At 34.8% G+C, this 8,466-nt stretch overlaps 1 long non-coding RNA gene across 1 annotated transcript; it reads left to right on the top strand.

Moving 5' to 3' along the window:
• Positions 1-5,625: 5,625 nt before the first annotated feature.
• On the top strand, positions 5,626-6,896 carry LOC107950702 (uncharacterized). Its single transcript, XR_001698149.2, has 2 exons — positions 5,626-6,285; positions 6,398-6,896. It is a non-coding gene; the product is annotated as an uncharacterized lncRNA (long non-coding RNA).
• The last annotated feature ends 1,570 nt before the right edge of the window (positions 6,897-8,466 follow it).

The raw sequence follows: 8,466 nt of genomic DNA, 5'->3' as shown, positions 1-8,466 counted from the left end.
CCTACAACACCACCATAAAAGATAAACATTAGTAAAATAAATTGAAGTAGTGTTTACCTTAGTGACATCATCCTCAATCCCATCGCACAGAAGTATTGTTCCACTCCCTAGAGAAAGTTGTCCACTTCACTTGCGAATCTTTTCCCTTTAAACTCTTCTAGTTTGGGAACATCCATCTTGCATTTCTTTGGTCCCTAAACCAACATCTTATTACTCAAAGCAGCATTGTAAATTGTAAGCTCCCCATTGAGCTTCGTAATCTCTTTCTATGTAGAGCATCATCCCTTATTGTAAACTTATTTGTAGTGGAACCGAAAGACTCCAACACAAAGTCCTTGAGTTTTCCCTTCATTGAGTACAACTCATCGGTGCATCTCTCAACTTCCTCAAGTGTCTCCCTCATGTCCCTCATGGACTCCTCGAGATTGACCACTTGACCTTCTAAAGCCGATAGCATGTCCTTTAATCGGCTAGCTTTCCAAAACCTCTCACGGGTCTCCATAGGCTCAACCTGATCTTTTACTCTTTTCATCATCTCGAACGATGCCTTCAAAACCTTAGCTCGGATACCAACTGTCATGGGGCTAGAAATTTAGTATCACAATTCATCCGGACTTAGGCAATTTCTTGGGTTCAAATTCGTCTAAGTCAACCTAACTCTCGCAAAGTAAGAATTCTCGATAGAAATTCTTAAAGGCATCAAAAATAAAGAGAAAGTAACTCAAAATGAAATAACAAAAAATTCCACAAGAAAGTAAAGCACGCAAAGTGCTTGAGTAAATGCTTTCAAAGTATTCTTTTACTCAGAAAAGAATACAAAGAATGGGATGGGATCCTTACAAATGAGGGGGAAGGCCTCTATTTATAGTTGACCTCTCTAAAACTAATGGTATAGATTAAGTTACATCCACAGTTAAGATAAAGCATATCTACAATTGAGATTCTTAAAGGATTGACTCAATCCTTTAAATTTACAAAATCAAATCTTATCATATTACACATTTTATCATATTGCTTTTGTGACACCCCTAAAGTGACCCTAGTCGGAAAGCGGTTTCGAGACCGCTAAACCGAGTCACCAAATTATTTGAATATGATATTTATTGTCTAAAATATGTGAATATGAATGTGTGAAAGTTTTAAGCTTCGATTTAGTCGACTGCATGTGAATTCAGCTAATAGGACTTATGTGTGACACTTTTGAAATGTGATAGGTTAATCTATAGGATCTATTAGTGCATGTAATAAAAGGGTGGACTTGCATGTCAATTTCCCCCTTAATTTAGTAGTGGCCGGCCATGACAAGGAAGGAGGACAAAATGTTATGGGCAAAACATGTCATAAACATGTTATGTTAGTGATTTATGTTAGGAAAAATAAAATAAGGAGTATGGGATACAAAATATATGCCTTTTATATTAATAAATTAAATGTTAAATGAATAAATAATATGAAATATGAACTTATATTAAAAGAAATGGGTGATAAAAACAAAGTTGGTTCATCTTTTTCTTCCTCCATTGCCGTACCTAAAGAAAGAAAAGAAGAAATTGAAGTTAAGGCATTTGGTCACCTTTAAGTGGATTAAGGTATGTTAATGCTCTATCATTGAAAATCTTTGTATATTTGGAGTGGCCATCAAGTATAGAAGCTAGCTCATGGCAAATGTTTTTGTAAAGTTATGAAGATGACATTCGGTCATGGATGTTTGTATTTCTTTGATGTCGTTTTTGATGCTTTAGGGTATTGAGGGTTGATTATAGATGAGTTGAGCTTGGTAAAATTAAATGTTTGTGGCTAAATTGCTTAATGACAATCGGCTATGTTGAAATGCTAAATTAGTGCTAAATTGTAAGTATTTAAATGAGTGTTAGCCGAAATTGAGCCTATGATATTAATTAGAATTTGTGAAATTTATGCATTTTGTGGTCCAAGTGTGATAAGAACCATACGGTTATGGCATGTAAGCATGAAGATTTGTGGTTGATTTAGAATTGGCCTAAGTGTTTTAGTCATTAATATATATGTATATTGCCGAATGTATGCTTAAGGAATTGGTTAAGTACATTGTTGCTAAATGCTTGTTGTTTTTGTATAATTGTTGCCTAGCTACTAAATGAACTTAGGGTATTATGGATAAGTTTAAGAGTGGCATAATTGAAATGAAGTTTGCTTGGGCCAAATGTGAACCTAAGTTTTGAATTACAATTGATGCTTGTTAGTTAGTTGATGATGTCCTTTGATAGCCCTTTTGATATTCGGCCATTGTTAAGGAATTTTGAATTGGTTATAAATTTCTATGTTTTAATTAGCAAATTGAATTATTGAAGGTTGAGCTAATTATATCTGTATACGTTTTATATGTACATTAATTTCTTAGTCTATGTTATTCGGCTATAATCGTCATGGTAGAATTTTTTTTAATTTGTAAATTTGTTAATCATTAGCTCAAGAGCATCAAAGACAAAAGTCGGAAAAAGGGACGACAAAACTAAGCGAATAGCCGTAGAATTATAGTCGTCGACAACTTTTAAGGTAAGTTTCTAGCATATAAGTTTAGTTATAATGAAGAATGATATGGAAAACGGCATATATGATATTATGTTTTAAATATGTGAATGAGAACTTTACAGAGTAAATTGTATAAATCTGCAAGGGACAGCAGCAGTAGCGTGTTTTGGAAAAATTACCATAAATTGTGGGAGTTGAGTTAAAGGCTGAATAAAATATGTAATCAAAGTTTATTTAGTCTAGTTTCTTATAAAAGAGACCGTGGAAGCAAAGAAATCTCCTATAAAGAGATATTTAAAGTTGTGTGGGACAGTGTCAGAATGACTCTGAAATCCCCTATTCTATTTTTGGAAAATCATTATAAATTGTACAAAAATGGTTATAAGATAAATTTATATGCTTAGACTCCTTAATGAGTCTAGTTTCAAATGAAATCAAATACAACACATTTTGAATTCTGTAAAATGAGAAATTTGATTCGTAATGAAGAGTGGTCAGATTAGTCAAACAGTGAAACAAGGGAAACTTTAAGAAAAATCTGGTATTGATTGGCCAAACCTAAAATTCTGGAAATTTTATGGATGGAAGATATACGAGTCTATATTCAGGAAAAATTAACGGAAAGTGATTTGGAGTTTTGTAGCTTCAGTTATAAATAATTTAGTGACTATTGCTCAGGAAAAACAGCTTGTGCTGAATTTGAGATTGTGTTGTAAACCTTGATAAATTTGTTTTAGTTGCTCATAAGCTATTGATTAAACCCATACTTGAATTCTAAATCGTGATATTGTAAGCTTATGAGTATTCGAATATGAAATGATAGTATGGCGTAAAATTGAATTATTCATTGGAAAGTGATGGATGTAGATTCGGCCAAGACCAAGTCTGTACATGATAGTATATGTGGTATGTGAAGTATATTTGAATGAATGTGAAAGCGTATATATATGTGATAAGGCCTAATGGCCGATGTGATGAATGTGAAAGTGTATACATATGATAAGGCCGAATGGCCAATGTGATGAATGTGAAAGCGTATATATATGTGATAAGGCCTAATGGCCGATGTGATGAATATGAAAGTGTATACATGTGATAAGGCCGAATGGCCAATGTGATGAATGTGAAAGTGTATATATATGTGATAAGGCCTAATGGCCGATGTGATGAATGTGAAAGTGTATACATGTGATAAGGCCGAATGGCCAATGTGATGAATGTGAAAGTGTATATATATGTGATAAGGCCTAATGGCCGATGTGATGAATGTGAAAGTGTATACATGTGATAAGGCCGAATGGCCAATGTGATGAATGTGAAAGTGTATATATATGTGATAAGGCCTAATGGCCGATGTGATGAATGTGAAAGTGTATACATGTGATAAGGCCGAATAGCCCATGTGATGAATGTGAAAGTGTATATATGTGATAAGGCCTAATAGCCGATGTGATGAATGTGAAAGTGTATATATGTGGTAAGGCCTAATAGCCGATGTGATGAATGTGAAAGTGTATATATGTGATAAGGCCTAATGGCCGATGTGATGAATGTGAAAGTGTATATATGTGATAGGGCCGAGTGGCCAACGTGATGGATGTGAAAGTGTATAAATGTGATAAGTCCCGAAGGGCATTTGTGTCAATACTATATCCGGGTTAAAACCCCGCAGGCTTTATGCGAGAATATTATCACTGATTAATGTCCGTAAGCTTCGTGCTCGTTCTATATCCGGGCTCTAAAGACCCGATGACTACGTGTGGAGATTTTGCCCGGGTAAGACCCGATGACTACGTGTGGAGATTTTGTCCGGGTAAGACCCGATAACTTCATGTGGAGATTTCGTCCGAGCTAAAGGTCTCGCCGATAATCCGAGTAGAGGTTAAAGCTATAAGACTTCGTAATAAGAATTGCTTAAATATATTCAATGCGAAAGGTTAAACAGGTATGTACTCCAAGTTTATATGTGAGCTTGATTTGCACTAAATCATAAGGTAGTTATGTGATGCATACGAGAGTAATCTATGAGACTATTCCTATGATTATGTGACATCGGATCAGTGTGAGAGGTTATGTGAAATCATACGATATATCTATGTCACATGAGCTCACTTTTACGTGAAAGCTTATCTACCTATTATATATGATGAGATGTGCATATTCGGAAAAGGGATGGTATGCCCGAAGGAAGAGTGAAATAAAATATACGAACAACTGTGTTATAATTAGATTGTTATCTGTTGACATTGCTTAAAACTTACTAAGCATTGTAATGCTTACTCCGTTTACTCTGTTTCCTCTGTTTTATAGATCTCATTTGGAAGCTACAGGCTCGGGGATCATCAGCAACTAGTCACACTATCACTATCCATTGTTTGGTACTGCTACGTTTTGGATTATCTTATGGCATGTATAGAATAGACTAGTGGCGGAAGAATATTTTTGGTTAATGTATATAAGCCATGCGAAAATGGCATCTTTTGAATGTTTACTTAGTGAAGTTTAAATTTTACCTCTGGTTGTGCTTAGTACTTATTTAAACGAACGATCTTTATTTCAAGAAAAAGTTCAAAATTTTACTGTTCTGACATGAGTTACAAGTCCGGTAATGCCCCTTACCTATTCTGGCGACGGTTACGGGATAGGGGTGTTACAGCTTTTTATATTTACCAAGGTAGCCCTAAATTTCCATAAGTTTTTTATTAGGCCACCAAGGCTTAAAGTAGATGAGCTTCTCCATATACAAACACTTTGTGACAACTTTCTATAGGTGAGTATTTGATCGAATCGAGAGAAATTTTTTAGTAAGTCAAGTTGAAAAATCATATTTTATCATCCTAGCTCGATGTTAATTTTTTTTTAAATCGAGTCCAATAAGATGAAATTTGAGTCAAGCCAAATTGAATAAATTTATTCAAGTTAAAGTAAAAAAAAAAGTAAACAAACAAAATTAAAATCTTGTTTACAATATGAATAAATTCCAATTTAAAGAACATATATTTTTTAAATCAAATAGACTGGGCTTTTATTAATAAATAAACAAAAACAAATTCAACCCAAGGCCCAACAAACCGGCCTTAAAGCTTATCAAGTAAACTAAAACAACAAAACTGACACATTTAATAATTGACACTCGTGCCATCAATTCATTTCGCTTTTCAAAACTGACTGTTTTAATTTCCAATGAACATTTTCCCATTTCCATTTCCCATTTTTGTTGTTCCCCCTTTCCATAGACTTTCTTGCAGAAACCCCATCTTAATCAGGTTCCTGCAACCACTGCTCCTTCATCATCCGCACTGCAAAGCTAGGAACCCCTCCCTCTAGGTAAGTCTATTCTTTGCTCTTTAAACTCTCAGTAGCTAGGACATGGGCTAATTGATTTGACATCTTTTTCACATGCTTGAATTGTACCCATCTAAATCATTTCGAAATTTGTTTAATGTTCCTTATATGAACGTCAATCTCTGATTTATCCGATAGATTTGAATGGTATTTTTAATAATTTTTAATGCATCCCCTTCTATTACTGTTTCTAATAAACCCATTTCCACCCCTGTTTGTACCGCCTATGAGCATGCAAGGACCTCCATTACAAATATAGAATCAACATCTTCATGCAAAACTGTTCTTGCTACCAAAACCTCTCCTACGACATTTCTTGCTACTACTCTAGAACTCGATCTAGATCTGTGTCTATCAAAAGCTCTATCAAAGTTTATTTTGATGAGCGCCCTAGATGGAGGTACCCATTCCACGATCTCACTACTTCTGGTAGGGACCTTCAACTCTGATTCGTCTAATTCTTTTAAGTACTTGAAAATATTTTTTGAGATTTCTCTTCCTGAGTTAATCTGCCTTTCATGTACTCGTTTGTTTTTTTCAGACCAAATAGCCCACAGAGCGCAACCAAACAACCTTCGTTGGAACGGAGAACTCTTGTTGAAAACCCAAGTAAGCCACTCAAAGCAATCCAGATCTGATTTAGTTAAAACCCATGTGAAACTTAAGAATGACTATACTTCTATTGGAACAAGACACTCTCCAAAAACATGGTCCAGGGTCTCAACAGCCCCTGCACACTTAGGACACACTGTGTTGGCAACCAGTCTTTTTTAGTCCAGATTACAAAATGTAGGAATAAAGTTCCTAGATATCCTCCAAATTGTAGGAATAAAGTTCCTGTAGAAATCTCTAGAAATGGTCTGTAATTCATTAAAATTAGGACCTGAAATACCTACTTGTAATAGTTTATAGACACTACAGATAGAAAATTCTCCTAAAGGTTCGCCTCGCCATACAACCATATCATCGTGACTTTCCTTCGCCAAGGGAATTCAGAGTATCCTAATCGTATCAACTTCGGAGAAGGTATTGATAATCAATTCCATTTTCCTTTTTTTGCTATTTCTATTAATCCACTCCGCAACCAATGACATATTATGTAACACCCTATACAAGCCTGGTCGCTAGGCCTAAATACGGGATGTCACACCACCGTCTCGTCTCATTTACATTAAACAAAAATCTAGATTCAATAAACTGAACGTCATTTGTTAAGTAAATCAAGTTTTAATACGTTCAAATGGCTAATTATCATTATTACATGGAAAGTATTTCGTAAATTAATCACACAAATAGCTAGAACCATGCATAAGGGCCAATCAACAAAATTTCACAAAAGTGTTCGTAGGTATCGATATTGATAATCAGGTACCGATATTTTCCTATAGTGGTATCGATACCACTTGGAAAAACGATACCAATTGAGCATTCTGTTTCTCAATTAAAAACCCATCTATTGAAAATTATCGGTACCTCCGAACCAAGTACCGATATTTCTTCCCCCAGTGTCAATACTCGAGAAAAGGTATCGGATACCAAATCTCCATTTTGTTTCCTATACGTTTTAATTCACAATGGTATCAATTTTTAAAGCCCAATATCAATACCTCTACTACTGGAACTAAAATTACAGCATAAGAATGCAATTATATCTCAAATAGTTCTTAAACAACATGCATCAAGTGCTAAGTTCAATAATTATTCATACGACTTAATCGATAGCATAAAATACTAAAATCGAGTCCAAACGTTTGTCATCATGCTAACGTCAATGACTAAGTATTCTAGCTTAATAATAACATGAAGTTCACATAAGCAAGCTCAAATGTCCAAAATCAACAACTTAAATAGGTTCTACCACATTGCCTATCTCCCCAAAACAAATAAGAATAATTAAGCACCTACGAAGAATGATCGGACTTTCTTGGATCACTCCCTTGGAAATCACATCGCCCACACCGATGTCTTTAATCTACAATGTTGAAATAAGGGGATGAGCTTTTGCAAACTCAGTGAATGCAAGAATAACCACAGCATAAAAATGTCATCATGCAACACACCCAGACATTTATTCATGAATAGTACATTCTTAAGTCTAGCATCATCTAGTATTAAAACATGCATAGTCTAAGAGTCTTTTCATAGCACATATACGTAATTATTCAAGAATAACACATATTCCACATAGTCATATAATATAAGATAAGCAAAGATAAAACAAGATAAAATGAAATAAAATAAGATAAAATGGAACTTGGACTATGAAATATGTAGTGAGCTGTATCAACACACATCGAATACACGGATCTCCTTACACCACATAGACTCATAAAGGCAAACATGTCCCAAAAGTGAAGCATATAGCTAACACTCTCATTATTTCCCCTTACATCTCCCGTTGAATGGTGTTTAACTCACATTCCCGTATCCCTCCAAACATGTCCCAGAGCCTCAATGCCCAAAACCTCTATACATATAAGTGAGTACCCACAATCCTATGGCATGCCAACTATATCCAATGGTTCCAAGATCATAAAGCCAAAATATCTGAAAACAACGCATAATTACTTATCGAATAATCATGCACTAACACTGCATATTTGAAATTTT

This window comes from Gossypium hirsutum, chromosome D03 (assembly GCF_007990345.1).
Source record: "Gossypium hirsutum isolate 1008001.06 chromosome D03, Gossypium_hirsutum_v2.1, whole genome shotgun sequence".
In the NCBI taxonomy this organism is placed as follows: domain Eukaryota; kingdom Viridiplantae; phylum Streptophyta; class Magnoliopsida; order Malvales; family Malvaceae; genus Gossypium; species Gossypium hirsutum.
This window is presented reverse-complemented; position numbering and strand designations above follow the sequence as displayed.